Here is an 18562-nt window from a genome sequence, read left to right as displayed (position 1 = left end):
GGAGGGTCGGAACAGGACAAGCGCTTGAGAGCTGCTGAGTGCGGTGTGAGACAGTGGTGGAGTACCAGGCAGGTGTCAAAGTGGCAGTGTTCAACTTGCGGTTTAGCCGATGCCCCCCGCAGACAGGTCATAGCTCCGAGTGTTCTCGATGTTCCTCTGGGTCGGTCCCTTCTCTGCAGGCTGACGGTTAAAACGTTGTGGTCTCCTCACTAATAGGGAGTTATTGCAAGCAAATCTGGGAGGTTGGTGCGGTGTCTCATGTTGGGAGCCGAGATCTCGGGCAGGCATGGTGATCCTGTCAGTGCCGCAAGCATCGGCTTGGTTTGTTTGTCAATCATGTTTGGCCTGTGGCTGGAACCCAGATTTTGAAGTTGAGTGCGTGAGGCATAGGGCTGGGTGTTACTGGGCAGACATCCACATGTTTCTTGTCAGCCCGAATCGGCAGTTAGTTGATGTTGAGGGCAGTTCTCCCCCTGGCACATGTAGCGCGTCATCTCCGCCATTTTTAGTGCGGCCTCTGGGCTGATATCGCTGCAGCCTGGGTCGCTGGTGTCTGCACGACCACAGGGCCATGGGGTGGGGACCGGGATCACCCCCACCGGTCCAGAGGGGGGGGAACAGGGCCAGTTCCACCTAGCCTCGCGTGTCTGGCTAGGTCCCGGTAGGCAGAATCGCGGGGCAGCGGCCGTCTACCCCACTCACCACCCGGGTAGCCCTCATCTTGGGCGACATGGATCTCCCCTCTAAGGGACTAAAACACCTTGGCAAGCCTCACCTCGGTACCAGGGTGCCTTCCTGCGATGGGCCACGGCTGCCAGTCGTCAGGTGGGTGTTTAATCAGGGTTTTTTAGCTGATAGTATAATAGATTGCAGGAGCTGCCCTTTTGTGCGGCCGTTCCGCATGGCAGCCCGGCCCCGCCCCCATCTAAAGCCTTCTTTAACACCCCTTCGGTATTAGAAATGACTCGGCTTGAAGAATTTTCAATGCAAATGCAATTTATTATTGTCTAAAAAAATATTTATTAAAATTACCCCTAAATTTAACTTCTTATTTTTTTTACTTCAGTCCATGCTAATAATTGCACATTTTTATTTTGTTTCCATCCGGGATTTCTGCAAAATCTGCACATCGCTGATTTCATAGGAACTAGTTTGTGAGAGCAAATCATGGCAATGTGTCTGATCTCAAGCCATAAAGCAAGGAATCGTAGTGGCGTATTTATTAAACATTGAACAGTAGTAAAATTGCAAACTTTAGGCAAAAAATTGCTGATTTGGAAAATTTCTCCTTTAGTCTCAACTTTGCTACTTTAACCTAAATGTTGCTTGTTTTAATTTATTCCAATTCAATGTCTAGTAAAGAAACCCACCAGAAATAAATGTAGAGCATTGACTATATAGCCGGGGCAAGATATATTAAATAACCCTTTACTATATTGCAATCACCGGGGTTCATACAATGAGCACAGATAATATCGGTCTTATTACGTATCATGGTACGTTAGATTTTTCTTTGTGAATCAGAAACTTTGATTTTATTGATGGAATTCCTGTTCTAATAGATCATTTTTTTCGAGCTTTGTGTAATATGTGTCCTACCTTTTAACATTACCTCTGATTACTGATGGAGTGCTTCCGCTATTTGTTGAACACGTTTTTCCTAAAGAGCTTGAATGGATTATATACGAATGACATTTGAAGACGTATTATGTACACATTTATTTTTGTTTGTAATTCTTTGATGTTCCAGGAATAAAAAAAAAACAAAAAAAAACATTTGCATCAATTTTTTGCTCAAAGAGACTCGATGTGTAGAAAGAATGCTGATGATTCAGTTATTGTTCTGGAATTAAAAATGTTCTGTAATAAAAGATTTTTTTTTAAAATGCAATAAAGTTTCTCGTACCCTTTTACAGGATCACTATATTTAGTGCAGACCACTTAATGTCAATAGAGTGACCTTGGGGCAGTGGCTCTTCAGTTTTAACGCTGCAATGTAAAATATTGGCATTTTGTAGATATTGTAACGTTAATGCTCCTCTAGCGACTGTCTTCTAGTTGGTCAATTTGACATTCGACGTCCTGACGCAGTGAATCAAACTTCATTTAATATTGATCTTAAGGAAGCATTAGCTTCAATGCTTCAGTATGAGAAGCATTGGTCTGGACGAGAAGATGAAGAGAATTAATTACTGACATGGCAGCAGGATTTCTTATAGCATGTACTAGACCCAGAAATCTAAACTGTGAGTAGAACAATATAGTGTTAGGAATACATGTTTGTATTCCTAGCAATAGAGTGTTCTTTAAAATAAACATTCCCGACTAAGTACTTTGTACAAAAAAATAAACAAACCTGTATATAGCACATACACACAGGTTAAAATAGCAATATTGTGTATCGATTGCTGCTGAGTAGTGATGTCGCGAACATAAAATTTTCCGTTCGCGAATGGCGAACGTGAACTTCCTCAAATGTTCGCGAACGGGCGAACTGGGCGAACCGCCATAGACTTCAATAGGCAGCGAATTTTAAAACCCACAGGGACTCTTTCTGGCCACAATAGTGATGGAAAAGTTGTTTCAAGGGGACTAACACCTGGACTGTGGCATGCCGGAGGGGGATCCATGGCAAAACTCCCATGGAAAATTACATAGTTGATGCAGAGTCTGGTTTTAATCCATAAAGGGCATAAATCACCTAACATTCCTAAATTGTTTGGAATAACGTGCTTTAAAACATCAGGTATGATGTTGTATCGATCAGGTAGTGTAAGGGTTACGCCCGCTTCACAGTGACAGACCAAACTCCCCGTTTAACGCACCGCAAACAACCGCAAACAGTCCATTTGCACAACCGCAAACTCCCCATTTGCACAAGGTTGGATAGCAAGCTAGAAAAGCAGACCTGGTGGGTCAAAGAAAATAGGGCGCCCCCTAGTGGATTATCATACATATATACAAAAGTAAAACATAACCTTTAATAGTTACTGCAATAAAATACTGATGTCTATAATAGAGAAGTGAAAAAGAAAAAGAAAAAACTTATAATATAGGAGGTTATAGATAAGAGGATGTGCCTGGATGGGGAAAAAATACCCCCCCACCATAAAATAACCGTCTCACAGTAATAATAGTACCTGGATAGTATCCTAAATGCAGACAAAATTCATTCATCTAGAGTTATTGTAAACCCTCCCTGTAACACCCCCTGACAGTAATCAGAACGGAATCTTATTAGGGTAAGAAAGTAGCAAATAGTGGTCTACTTGGGAGAGAACTGTAACAAAAACAATAGAAATATTGATGAATGAGGTCTATTAACTGAGTGATCAAATGCTAGTCTGGACATAGAAACTATGTAGAAACAATGTAGCAAGATCCTTGGTAACTGTATAGAAAACAGTCTCTAAGGGAAGGGAATCAGTATGAGGTGAGAAAAACACGTATAACGTGAAGGCAGCGCTTTAAAAAGTTATCTGACGATACAAACAGCAATACCTGACGAAAAAATAGTAAATAAATGAAAGTTGCTCGTCATCCCCGCCTTCCCCCCCTCCTAGTGAGTCGTGCTGAAAATCCAATGGTTAGCAACTAAGCTGAGTAGCTAAATAATCCAAATAGACATTACTGTCTGGTGTCCAGGCTCTTATCTATCCTTCCTGCCTGCTACCTGACACGTGTTTCGGCGCTGCTAAACGCACCTTCTTCTGAGGCTAAACAGGTAATGCGGGCATCGGGTGGGAAAGTCGAGGTGGGAAAGTCACCACCCGACCACACTTAAGAGAGGCATTCCTGTTGGACAGTACCTCCGGCTGAGAAGGAACTGTTCAAGTGTGGAGGAATTTACCACTCAGGCCAAGCTACAAATCAGATTTAAGGAGAGGGGATATCCTAACCGCTGTCTAAAACAAGCATACCAGAGAGCTCTATACAGCGATAGAATGGAACTCCTCAAAGACAGACCGACCCCCGATGAACAAACACCCATTCGGTGTATTGTGAACTTCGACTCAGGGTGGGATCAGGCAAAAAAGATATTGTGCAGATTTTGGCCTCTTATATCTCAAGATCCCCATTTCAAAGGGGCAGTGACCCCACATGTATCCCTTACAGCACGGAGAGGGAGAAACCTAAAGAAGACCTTAGTACCCAGCCACTTCTCCTCCACAAAGCCTGGCCACAACTGGCTTTCTATACAGGGCACATATAAGTGTGTCAAATGTGTGGCTTGCAGATATATCTGTAAAGATTCCACACATCTGACGGATTCATGCGATCAAGTTGTCTGTAATGTCAAACAATTTTTCAATTGCAGCACTAAGGGGATAATTTATCTCCTGATATGTATGTGTGGCCTCAGGTATGTGGGTATAACGATCTGCCCCTTTAAAAGGAGAATCATGGAGCATATACACTCTGTAAGAAACCTGAGGGACACCCCTGTAGCGAGACACATAAGAAACCTACATTTTGGGAACCCTGAAGGAGTTAGGTTCGCAGGGATTGAGAAAGTGACTGTATGTTCTAGCCTTAAAAAGGGCTTTTTGGGGTGCTGTCCTTACAGCAGAGATCAGATGAGTCCTTCAGGACTGTAGTGGACACTGAATACACTAGCCTAGCTATCGATTTCCCTATTAAATCAGCAGCAGCTACACTGTCCCTCCTCTCACTAAGAATGCAGCTTCCGGCGGGCGGGGCCTAGCTGTCATGGAGGAAAGACGCACTTCGTGTGAGCTCCCTCGATATCTCACTTTAAGCAGCTATCAACAAGCGAATTTCACCCCAGAAGGGGATGACCCAGCAATGTTGCTCCTACCTGACCGACCCGACATGCTTAATAGCGGTCAGCAACTCAACAGAGTCTTACTTACCTCCGCGTGGCAAGTGTGGCCTGGTGCTCACCGGGCGGGAGAGGCGGCCGATCTCCCGATCCTGGGATGCCCAGGAGCAGCTACTTCCCGGCAGGAGCTCCGTTACCCCCCCCCCCCCCCGGACCAGTGGGGTTTATCCCGGTCCACCCCTGAGAGGTGAGAGGCTGTCTGGACCTAATGGACGCACAGAGCACAGCCGCCCAGGCTGACATACTCATCTGCGACTCTCCCAATATGGCGGCAGCCGCGTGTCCTCCTGGTACCAGCAAAGCATGGCAGGATATTGAGTCTAAGCTGGACAGACTCTTTAATCAATTTTGGAAGCAAATAACAAGGAGGAAGCCCCAACAAGCTCCACCACAGCCCCAACAAGCTCCACCACAGCTAAGCGAAGCAGTCCCCATTAAAATCCACCAACGCAAAAGGCGTCGAAGACGGGACTGGAGGCACAAACAGAAATGAAGAGCCTGCCCCACGTCAAGCACTCGCCTCCACCTTAAGCCACCACAATCCCGCACCGGACGTGAAGCACCACCGGGACAGATCCGACCACCTGACAATACAAGCTTCCACCACCTCAAGCTGCGAACCCGGCACTCAGCCAGAGACTTGCCTTTGTTGTTCCAGGTATCAGGGACTCCCAGGGTCTGCACCTGGCGCCCAGAAGGGATCGGATGAGCACAAGCAGTAAACAGCAGCCTGCCAAGCATGTCCCACTATAGCCGATCCTCCACACCATGCCTTTGATCACATGAACTGCTCTCTGCACATTAACTAATCGTAAAGTAGCAAGCGTTTAAACATGTCATTATTTCACCTCCTAAAGAGTTTATTGTCGTAGTTCCTTACATGCCTTTACCTTAACCGTTCATGTATTATGTTATTCACTAGTCTCATCTCATGGGGCGACTCACACTTGATTTATAACTAGTGGTGGAGCTGCTGATATAAATACACAGTTGATAACGTGCAACAGAGGCGGCTCTAGACTTTATGAGGCCTTAGGCGAAACTCAAACATGAGGCCCCACTAACAAAAAAGTGTCACATATACACATTGATGCACAGTTTACCTGTGTATGTGCCTGAGAGTGTGTCTGACAGAGAGTATCCTTGTGTGTGAGAATGTATGTCTCTGTGAGCATGTTTGCGTTTTTGTCTGAGACTGAAGTGTATTGTGTGTATGGCGGGTGATGGTGTGAGAGGGGTGATGGTGAGAGGGAAAGGGGGGTGATGGTGAGAGGGAGAGCGGGGTGATGGTGAGAGTGAGCGGGGGTGATGTGAGAAGGAGGGGGGTGATGTGAGAAGGAGGGGGTTTATGTGAGAGTGAGGGGGGTTGATTTGAGAGTGAGGGGGGTTGATGTGAGAGTGACGGGGGTTGATGTGAGAGTGAGGGGGGTGATGTGAGAGTGAGGGGGGTGATGTGAGAGTGAGGGGGGTGATGTGATGTGAGAAGGAGGGGGGTGATGTGAGAAGGAGGGGGTTGATGGTGAGGGTGGTGAGGGGTTGAGGCTGAGGGTGGTGAGGGGGTGAGGCTGAGGGGGGTGAGGCTGAGGGTGGTGAGGGGTGAGGCTGAGGGGGTGGGGGGGTATGCTGAGGATGGTGTGAGGGGGTGATGCTTCGGGTGGTTGGGGTGGGGGGGTGATGCTGAGGGTGGTGAGGATGGTGAGGGATGTTATGCTGAGGGTGGTGGGGAGGGTGGTGAGGCTGAAGGTGGTAGGGAGGCTGAGGGTGTTGAGGCTGAGGGTGGTGGGGAGGGTGGTGAGGTGGAGGGTGGTAGGGAGGCTGAGGGTGGTGGGGAGGGTGGTGAGGCTGAGGGTGGTAGGGAGGGTGAGGAGGCTGAGGGTGGTAGGGAGGGTGATGAGGCTAAGGTTGGTGGGGAGGGTGGTGAGGCTTGCTGAGGGTGGTAGGGAGGGTGATGAGGCTGAGGGTGGTGGGGAGGGTGGTAGGGAGGCTGAGTGTGGTGGGGGGTTAGAGAGCCTACCTTTAGTCCCTGGTGGTCCAGTGGGCTCCCTAGTGGTCCGGTGGCCACTGCTCCCGGTCTGCAGCTCCGCAGAGCTGCAGACCATGTAATCTTGCAAGACTATCAGAGCGTTGCCATGGTAACCCGCGGCAACACTCTGATTGGCCGGTTTTCGCGAGACACATGGTCTGCAGCTCTGCTCACTGCAGAGCTGCAGACCGGTGTCTGCGGTGGCTGGCCGGGCAGCCAGGAGGGGCCTCGCACCCGGCGGCATAATGGGCAAGCCGCCGGGCCCCCTCCTGTTGTCAGGTCACCTGACACAGTCTGCCCACAGATGGTTTAGGAGGCCGCGAGGCCCCAGCCAGCGCGAGGCCTTAGGCGGCCGCCTAAACCGCCTAATTAGAGAGGCGCCTCTGACATGCCAGCTACACCCTAAACATGACAGCCATCTTCCACAACAATAAACTGCTATATACTCATACCCTCACTGCAACTAGCCATGATATACACTGCTGATTGGCTGGAATGTTTCTGCTGACTGTGAGGTACAGGGTCAAAGTTTACTCAATGATGACGAATAGGGGGCGGACCGAACATCGCATATGTTCGCCGTCCGTGGCGAACGAGAACACGCTGTGTTCGCCAGGAACTATTCGCCAGCGAACCGTTCGGGACATCACTACTGCTGAGTCATATAGTCACACAGGTTGAATGTTTCTTTTATTCATCCATTACAGAAATATTGAATAGATAAACATTTTGCGATATTGTGCAGCATATTTCATCTTAGTATTAGTATATAGTATAATATTCGTATAGAAGCAGATATATTGATTTTTAGAGTTTAGATAAAACTAAAAAGGTCAAATACCTTGTTTATGGGTATTTCATAGGAACGTAATTGCAATTATGAGATTACAGCTTCCCGAAAAAGCATGTGGCAAGAATAGAACTATCCACCACTTGGAAAGCTAATAATCTGCAGATTTATCCTGTAGGAGTGACTTCAGGGCATGTACCTCTGGCTGTGATAATGCAACTCTGAAGTTTGTCCTACAAAGAAGGATGTAGTGTCAACAGCAAAGACATTAATAGGCTGAATAAAAATGTAAAATTATATTAAGAAGGTGACGCAATCTATGTGTGCAAATGGTTTTACTTTTGTTTTATCGAGGATCTGCTCCAGATTAAGAAATCTGTCATTCCCCAAAAAATTTCACTGTCCGCCTAAGACAACAGAAATTATCAAGATGCTCTGCCACCCTACAAGAATGTTATCAGTCTTTTATTAGAAAATTAGACACTGGCGTTTGTGCTCTCCACTGCAGTAATTTGTTTATTGAATCTAAACTTGCCTGAGTCACATGGAGAAGGTAATTCAATTTGGAATGTGTAATCAGATAGAGATCTATAACGTTCAGCAAATTGACTGTTTATCTCCTTGGGACGCTGCATTCATTTTATTTCAAAGGGGGGAGCATCCCACTCATGCCCTCCGCCGGCTTTCTCAGAGTCTTAAACTCTGTAAATATATTTCCACTGCTCAATAGGACTTAATTATTAATTATCAATTATTTCTGCTTCACTGCGGCACCATGCCTGGACTTTGAAGGACATCCCTCGCATTTAAATGAAGATGTGATGATGATTGGTACCAAGAATTCTGGAGAGTTATTTAGGTTGGGAAATGATGGAGTGAGGACAAAAGAGTGGGGAGACACCTACTTACTGAGCGTCCACTTTCACAAAAGTTCTATTCCACGTGGGGTACTTGGTGTTTAGCTCTGTCTACTTACTGTTTGTCTCTGCCCTTAGTAAGAATTTATCAGCCCATACTTTGGAAACTAACATTTTCTTTTTGGGCAAGATTGGAGACTGGTCAGAAATGCATTTCTTGGTCAATCTCACCCACTTTCTGGACTTATCACTCCCAATCTTGCCAAAAGTCTCTGTTACGGTTGCCTCCAGGCTGGCTGGAAGTTGGACCGTAGAAAAGGATGCTCCTAGCGCTTTCCAAAGGACCATCAGCACCACAGCCACCATAAGCACTGCAGACTCCACGAACCACCGCTGCAGGGCTGGTATCTCGCCGTCTGCTCCGCGCCCTGGACCTACGACCAGGCTCCAGGTTCCAATAGGCGAACCTCTTCCTTCTGTCGAGCGAAGCAGGATCAGGAACCAGAGCTCTTACAAGAGCTCAGTAGCTAAGGGAGTATGAAGAGCATAGCAATCCCTGTAGTGATTATAGCTGTCCCCTACAAACATGAGTCGAGGCTGCAAGTTAGAGGGTCAGAAGAGGTCTGAGGACTGGAACACCCAGCCTGCTTTTTATTAGGATAAGGTACATACAGGACACTCCCAGGGGGAGGATGAAATTGACCAATCACATGCATGATAACACCCCCACGTCTCCTCCCCTCAGATAAACACATAACCCAATTAAAACGTACATTATTTTACCCAAGTTCTGGATGTACCCCAAAAACAGGGGGTACAGCTTTAAGTCTGGTATCCCCAAATAGCCCTTGTTCAGGGGAACAGTCTGTCCAAAAATCAGCCCATTCGGATGAATGGTTCGGGAGATACAGAGCTCCAAAGTTTTGACCGACCGCACAGACCAACTAGCAGAAAATAGTTCCATGAGTTTTGGCCTTGCGGTCGGTCTCCGTTCGCACGGTAAAATAGACGAAATTCTTGCCATCCATTCGCATCTTTGTGATCGCTAGAATCCCCATACTAAGTTAAGTATAACTACCGAACGGCCGGTCGTTCGGTAGTTTCTGTACGCAGTTCTGGATGTCTGGAGGTCTTAGCGGCATTCGCCTGTTTGCGCTTCCGATTTCAGTTCCATGCGTTCACAGGCAAATACCGCTGTTCGTACGCAAGATGGCCGCGAACACGTGTAAAAGTCCCGAAATGGCGGCCACCTATTCAGAGCACAAAGAATTCGTATGAAATCATACGAACGGCTGTATTCTCCAGTAATGGTATTCCCATGCAATATATTCGCCTAAATCCCCTGGCTGTTCGGTTATATTAGCAGTCCAGACCTACAGCATAGTTAAAGGGTTAGAGACAGCCTAATACAAATCCATATGCCCGAATATAGGGTTTACAGTGCAATATAGTGCAGGACCATAGTCGCAGGGGAGGAGGCAGGCAAGCAGGCCTCTCCAAGACAAAGTGGCGAAGGGCACTTCGTCACACATCTCCCCTTTGGGGGGAAGACTAACCAGGCACCTGACCTTCTGTCGGTCAGTGCCTCCGTTAGTCGATCCACCAACCCACAATAAACAGATGTCCGAGTAGCCCCCCCACAACATCAAAGTACAGGAACAGCCCACCCACAACACACAGTTACTGCACCTGGGTATTTGGCTGTGGTAATGAGGCCACATGCCGAGGGTACTTGAAGGGCAGATGCCAACTGCACTCTGCCCAGATGCCAGCTCTTCTGCTGGGGTAGCCTGCAGGACATCAGGCTCTGGACCAGGGACAAAGGTAGGGCAGAGGCCGACTGCACTCTGCCCAGCTGCCAGCTCTTCTGCTGGGGAAATTAGGGCATAGTCCTGCCCGGGGGCAAAGGGAACGTGGGGGTCAGTGGGGGTTAACATCTCCACTGTTAACCCTGGGCCCCAGTTAGGAGTTAGCTGAGGAGGGGGGAATTGGCTTACCTCCTCCTCCTGATACTCCTGCGGCTGTAGGGAAGGGAGGTCGATGCTCTCCGCTTCTTGTGGAACATGCTGTGGCTGGGGAGAGAGACCGGTTGTCTCCTCTCCCTGGAAGGCACACTCTGACTGGGGAGGGAGGTCGATGCTTTCCCCTCCCTGTAGCTGGGTCTGTCGTTGGGGATCTGGGCCGCCTGCCCAGCATCCCTGTAGGGCCGGTAGAGAGACTGCGGTCCCATCTCCACCTGCCTGCTGGGGGTCCTCCCAGGACCATTCTATGAGGCCTGCTGCCTCGGGTATCTCTGGTTGGGGTTGGGGAAGGAGACCGGTTGTCTCTTCCCTCTGCACGGTGCACTGCCGCTGGGGAGGGAGGTCGCTGCTCTCCTCTCCCTGTAACTCAGGCTGCCGCTGGGGATCTGGGCCGCCTGCCCAGCATCCCTGTAGGGCCGGTAGAGAGACTGCGGTCCCATCTCCACCTGCCTGCTGGGGGTCCTCCCAGGACCAGTCTTTGAGGCCTGCTGCCTCGGGTACCTCTGGTTGTGGTTGGGGAAGGAGACCGGTTGTCTCTTCCCTCTGTACAGTGCACTGCCGCTGGGGAGGGAGGTCGCTGCTCTCCTCTCCCTTTAACTCACGCTGCCGCTGGGGAGGGAGGTCGTTGCTCTCCTCTCCCTGTAACTCACCCTGGGGTTGGGGATCTGGGCCGCCTGCCCAGCATCCCTGTAGGGCCGGTAGAGAGACTGCGGTCCCATCTCCACCTGCCATCGGAGGTTCCTCCCAGTATACCCCTACGATGTCCTGCCAGCTGAAGGGCTCTCGACCTGGCTCTGCTGCTGTGCTCTCCTGGGGTACCTCTGGATGCTGTGGATGAAGGGGACCGGGTGTCTCTTCCCGGGACCCATCGATGAGGTGCTGGTACTTCCACTTAAGGTCACATTCGTTGGTGACTAGGTACCGCAGATCTGCCTCTAGGTTAATAGTTCTAGGGAGGCCCAGCTTGTCTTCCCGGTCATCAAACAGGTCCCAGAAGCGTGAATCTGTAGCCCTACCAAAGTCATCATCGTCCATATTCTCCCAGAATAGATCAGGGCCATCGTAATCCCCACACTCTGGGAATTCATACTCAGCCATCTCTGGAGCGAGCTGATTGCGTACCACTGTAGCGCCTGGTATGCGGTGTCGAGCCACAGTTCGTTGTATACTAGTTTCTCTAGTTTAGCTACCCACACTGGAAGGGGTTGTTTGCCCAGGAAGGGCATCCGCTCTGCCATTCGAGCCTGGATTTGCTGCTCTCGGCTGATACTACGATCTCCTCGCCAACGTTGAACTTCCTGTAGGGCTTCTTCCCACAGCTCAAATCTGGCCTCATGTCTGTACCCACACATCTCCTCTTCTGAGACTTCCCCATCTCTCCAGGATAGGAAGCCATGCAATCTGTTGAGGAACCTCTCCTCCATTTCGGCTGCTGTGCACGGACTGGCTGGCTCCATGCTGCTCAAGGTAGGGACGCTGCGCAGTGGCTAGCGTTGCCCTCAATAACTCTCATACGATACCAGTGCTGTTGGGGTGCTGCTCCTTGCGCTAGGACGCCATCCCACCGCTGCCACCAAATGTTACGGTTGCCTCCAGGCTGGCTGGAAGTTGGACCGTAGAAAAGGATGCTCCTAGCGCTTTCCAAAGGACCATCAGCACCGCAGCCACCATAAGCACTGCAGACTCCACGAACCACCGCTGCTGGGCTGGTATCTCGCCGTCTGCTCCGCGCCCTGGACCTACGACCAGGCTCCAGGTTCCAATAGGCGAACCTCTTCCTTCTGTCGAGCGAAGCAGGATCAGGAACCAGAGCTCTTACAAGAGCTCAGTAGCTAAGGGAGTATGAAGAGCATAGCAATCCCTGTAGTGATTATAGCTGTCCCCTACAAACATGAGTCGAGGCTGCAAGTTAGAGGGTCAGAAGAGGTCTGAGGACTGGAACACCCAGCCTGCTTTTTATTAGGATAAGGTACATACAGGACACTCCCAGGGGGAGGATGAAATTGACCAATCACATGCATGATAACACCCCCACGTCTCCTCCCCTCAGATAAACACATAACCCAATTAAAACGTACATTATTTTACCCAAGTTCTGGATGTACCCCAAAAACAGGGGGTACAGCTTTAAGTCGGGTATCCCCAAATAGCCCTTGTTCAGGGGAACAGTCTGTCCAAAAATCAGCCCATTCGGATGAATGGTTCGGGAGATACAGAGCTCCAAAGTTTTGACCGACCGCACAGACCAACTAGCCGAAAATAGTTCCATGAGTTTTGGCCTTGCGGTCGGTCTCCGTTCGCACGGTAAAATAGACGAAATTCTTGCCATCCATTCGCATCTTTGTGATCGCTAGAATCCCCATACTAAGTTAAGTATAACTACCGAACGGCCGGTCGTTCGGTAGTTTCCGTACGCAGTTCTGGATGTCTGGAGGTCTTAGCGGCATTCGCCTGTTTGCGCTTCCGATTTCAGTTCCATGCGTTCACAGGCAAATACCGCTGTTCGTACGCAAGATGGCCGTGAACACGTGTAAAAGTCCTGAAATGGCGGCCACCTATTCAGAGCACAAAGAATTCGTATGAAATCATACGAACGGCTGTATTCTCCAGTAATGGTATTCCCATGCAATATATTCGCCTAAATCCCCTGGCTGTTCGGTTATATTAGCAGTCCAGACCTACAGCATAGTTAAAGGGTTAGAGACAGCCTAATACAAATCCATATGCCCGAATATAGGGTTTACAGTGCAATATAGTCCAGGACCATAGTCGCAGGGGAGGAGGCAGGCAAGCAGGCCTCTCCAAGACAAAGTGGCGAAGGGCACTTCGTCACAGTCTCCACTCCACCAATTAAAGGGAATTGATTTTCTCGAGAGACTGGCAGAGGAGATAATAACCTTCAATAATAAAAACCTCCTCAAAATATTGGGCAATCATTTTTAAAAAATGTCTTAATAATAATAGTAATTAGTGCTACAAAACGTATCCAGTTCCATGTTATATTATGAAACATATGCATTAATAATGACTGTTTACATGATAACAGTAATTCTCCTCCAAAAAGGGATTTAGACTTTTTAACACACATGCTCATACTTCACAATATTATCAAATTATATGTTCCCATTGCCACTATTATTTCACCAGTTTTTCACCCTGTGGCTGTTAGAGTCTAATGTCTGAAGACGTTTCAATTACATTCCTTTCACCAGCCTTGGTAACTGATTCTTACTAAAAGGGACACAGCTGTACAAAATATCAAGAACTCAATTTGGTTAAATGATTTCATATTTTTGGAAAAACATTTAAAATTATTTCACATTTCGAAAAGAAATAAACCTTCCCTACAAAGTACTTTTGTAACAAACAAAAAAGCAAACAAACAATGTATATAAAACACAGATTAAAATAGCAATACTATGTACAGATTACGGGTGAAGGATAACTAAATTTACACAGTTTTAATTTTTCTTGGCTGTTGTAGACATTTCCTTAATATACGTCATTTCTGTTACAATGTCTCTGTTTTGTCCACAGTGTCTCCACATTGTTTGAAATTTGTTGCTATTTTAAACACAAATGATAACAGTTAAAAAAAACTTTCACGGAAGATCTTGCCTTCCCACTCCGAAACGTAGATCAATAAATAAATAAAAGACATGTTTAAACAGAACTAATGAGATGGAGATAATGCTTCCACATTACCTGGTTCATCTGTACCGTAATATGTTAGTCTGATGTTTTTATCTATACATTTACATCCTACATCATCATTTTTCTCTGGGTCCATTAACTCGCCCCTCTGGCTGATCTGTAGAGATAATTACCTCTGGAAGTACTTTTAGAGTTTCCTTAGATAGGGAATTGCGTGTACATGTGTACAGAAATGTGCTGCCTACATTTTATTTAAGTGTTAATAAGGTTGTGGTGAGAAGAAAAAAGTGCCATATTTACAAATGTGTGTAATATAACCCCTTTGTATAATTGTAAAGTGAAGCAGAAATTCCTGGCACTATTTAAATGGTAATAATAAAAATATTTATATTGGTATGTACCATTTACATGTCATATGGCAAATTAAAAAATCTGCAGTATATAGAGCAATGTTGAATGAGTGTATTTCCCAGAATGCCATGAGCCAATTAAGCAGAGGCAAAAAGTTCAATGTAATATTTTAGAAATTCTGCCCATATTTTTGTCATTTTTGTAGGTTCCCAAGGAGCAGGTTTATATGTTACATATGGGGGGGGGGGCCATTGCCATACCTCCCAACATTGTGAGGGATAAATTAAGGGTGGATGTCACTGGCGATGCCCATAAGGGACCTGTATGGCCATCCCCAAATCTAAAAGACCTTGTAGAGATGAAGTACTCAATTTTGGGGCCTCTGTCTTGCATAGGCTATGCTCTAAAAGAAAGCTGTTTCATCCATTTGGGTCGAACACCATAACATCAGCTTGGTACTTTTTTTTTTATATTCTGCACTGTGGACATGTGTATATTTTATATGCATTATATATTTTGTGTGTATTCAGGAATTGTTGAGGAATTCGTTTTTTCAGAGCCTCTTTGTTTGTATGGGGCAGGATGCAGTAATTTGACTTATGATACTGTAGCGGTGCTCAGATACCACGACTAGGTATCTCTGTTCATTCCTCAAAGCTGTAAGAAATGCTGTAGTGATTATAGCTCTCTCCCCCCAGCAACAAGGTGACACATAGTTCCTTTCTCCTGAACGCCATTCTCCTAACTGTTCGGGAAGTTGAACAGGCAGCGGTACAAGTTTCCCCGGCATTCACAAGGTTGCGTAGCCGGCATAGAGTTCCATACACTCGACGACCAAGTACCGCTACCTGCATTCGGGAGACAAAATGGTCGCCCCTGTTTGGAACACGTGTGTTCTGCTATACGAAAGGCGGCCACCGAGGGAAAGCACTTGAAATAATTGCCTCTTTGCGGTTAACAGCCAGGGGTGGTCGGTGCTCTTGGGAGTTTAAAAGTGGGACCACACATATTCTGTTCGGGAAATGAACAGAGGTGGTACGGACAGCCGAACGATAGGGAAATAAGTAGTTAATAGCGAATCCATTCGGCTACAGATACTATGTGGTACATACCAGTATTTACAAGACTTTTCTAAATGTTATACAAGAGATTAGTTTTAAAATAATACACAGGATTCAATTCTCCCCATCCGTTGAAGTATAGCGTAATTAGCATATTCTTTCTCATAATTAAATTTGATTTAAAAAAACTCATACAACCGCAATCAGAAATAAAGTGATCCTTCGCAAAAAGAAACAAAAAAAAAACCCCAATGAATTGCTATTCTTCTAGAATGAACATTGAATTGTAGTGAAATACAAAAAAAAAAATGAAATACACAATTTAAGCAATAAGTCTGATTAGGCAAGATTTTTTCAACACCGCTAAAATCACAGATTGTCTATTTTAGCCTGAAATTTGCATTTCGCTTTAGTTGCTGTTTAGTCAGTATACCTCGAATGTCTAGATCCTCACCCCAAAATGGAAAATGTGACTAATGTCTCCCCGTCAACGCCAGGCAGTGTCCAACAGAACATTTCACAATTTGCATCCTCGCTTTTAATATGGATCTGACCGCATTGATTTGCCGCTGCCGCAAGATGACAGCTTATCTCCGGCTTAGGTTAAATACTTGGTTTTAGATCTGTGTATAAACACTCATTCCAGATATCTATGGCTGAACATTCCTTCATTCCCCGAGTGGCATCATGTTCTAATGTCACATTTAGACTAGAAAAGCTAAGGGATTCATTAAAAAATAAATCATCCAATACACTTAGTGATTTGGGCTGGCATCCGTTCCTCCAATGGCAGTGACAGGGGGATTATAATCAGGTGATTTGCATTATTACAATAAACCAGTGTCAGAATGTTTCACTGAACGATGTGCATTATGAAATAATCAGCGGGGAGACACAGCGTACCTGTGAAGGACATGGCGTGAGGCTTCCCGAATGCACGGTGAATGAATAAAATAATACAACGCAGCTATTTGAGAAAGGGGACACCGCGAAATGTGTGTTTAATAAATTATATCCTTTGTTAAATGCTTGTATATACTTTGTGTAGTTTGCATCCAAGTAGCGAAACCCTCAATATGTCTGTATATACTTTGTGCTAAATTGCAGCCTGGGAAACATAGCTCCCAAATTTCAAATGGATACAGAGGGACACTTTAATTTTAGGGGTAGGGGCTGTTCTGAGAAATGTAGGTGACTTACTAATAACAATTTATAGAACTAAAATGTAATTTAGAATAGACATGTGCAATTAGTTTCGGGCCGAATATGTATTCGGACAAATTTCGGGCAATTCGGACATTCGGGTACTTCCGAATGTCCGAATAACCGAAGTGCCGAATTACCAAGCTCCCGAAGCTCTGAAATTACTGAATTTCTGAAGTGTCGAAGTGCCGAAGTTCCGAAGTTGCCAAAGTTCCGAAGTTCCGAAGTGCCGAATTGCCGAAGTTCCGAAGCACAGTTTTGCATAAGTACTAATATACTTACACAGTGGAAGAAGAAGAATGTTACACTGTATACAATTTGAAATAAAAAGTATACAAACATAGCCAGGATTCAGCTGTAAGCATTTGCAACACTTATAACAATCAAGTAACATACATTCATATACAATGTAAGTTACTTAGCCAGTCAATGTAATGACAGGAATGAATAAATAGATAACTCCCTAATTCCCATGGTATTAAGGAGCTATCTACTAAAAGGCTGAAAGACCTAAATTGGTCTTTCAGCCAAATATACTAATACTAAGTAAACATTACTTAGTATTAGTAAATTATGCCCCTACTCGCTATACTGCGAGTAGGGGCATGTCTGTTAAACAGTGAGCAACCTGTGGCTGCTCACTGTAAAAAGAAAAAGAAAAACAACACCACCCCCTCCCTCTCCTAACCTAAAGGGGGGACCTATTGCCCCCCCGGCCCCCACCCCTGAATTGCAGGTGGGGGCCTTAAAGTTAAATAAGGGGGGTGGGACCTATTGTCCTACCCCCGGCCCCCACCCATGAGTGGTGGGTGGGGGCCCTAAAGTAAAATAATGGGGGGGACCTATTGTCCTCCCCCCGGCCCCCACCCCTGAGTGGCAGGTGGGGCCCTAAATCAGAATGGGAGGACACCTAATGTCCCCCTGTCTGGCCCCCACCCCTGAATGGTGGGTGGGGGCCCTAAATACTAATTAGGGGGTGGCCTAATGTCCTCCCACCTGGCCCCCACCCCTGAGTGGTGGGTGGGGGCCCTAAATACTAATGGGGGGACCTAATCTCCTCCCCCCTGGCCCACACCCCTGTGCGGTGGGTGGGGGCCCTACATTAGAATGAGGGGAAGAGGACCTAATGTCCTCCCCCTGGCCCCTACCCCTGAGCGATGGGTGGGTGCCCTAAATACTAATTGGGGGGGGACCTAATGTCCTCCACCCTGGCCCCTACCCCTGAGCGATGGGTGGGTGCCCTAAATACTAATTGGGGGGGGACCTAAGGTCCTCCCCCCTGGCTCCCACCCCTGAGCGGTGGGTGGAGGCTCTAAATTAGAATGAGGGGGGAGGACCTAATGTCCTCCCCCTGGCCCCCACCCCTGAGCGGTGGGTGGGGGCCCTAAATACTAATTGGGGAGGGACCTAATGTCCTCCCCCCTGGCCCTCAGACACATTACCGGGAGTATTATTGCTGTGGAGCTTTGTTATACACTCAGACACATTACAGGGAGCATTATTGCTGTGGAGCTCTTTTATACACTCAGACACATTACTGGGAGTATTATTGCTGTGGAGCTCTGTTATACACTCAGACACATTACTGGGAGTATTATTGCTGTGGAGCTCTGTTATACACTCAGACATTACAGGGAGTATTATTGCTGTGGAGCTCTGTTATACACTCAGACACATTACTGGGAGTATTATTGCTGTGGAGCTTTGTTATAAACTCGGACACATTACTGGGAGTATTATTGCTGTGGGGCTCTGTTAT

Source organism: Pelobates fuscus, chromosome 11 (genome assembly GCF_036172605.1).
Source record: "Pelobates fuscus isolate aPelFus1 chromosome 11, aPelFus1.pri, whole genome shotgun sequence".
Taxonomy (NCBI): domain Eukaryota; kingdom Metazoa; phylum Chordata; class Amphibia; order Anura; family Pelobatidae; genus Pelobates; species Pelobates fuscus.
The sequence above is the reverse complement of the archived record's forward strand: the minus strand, read 5'-3'. Positions refer to the sequence as shown.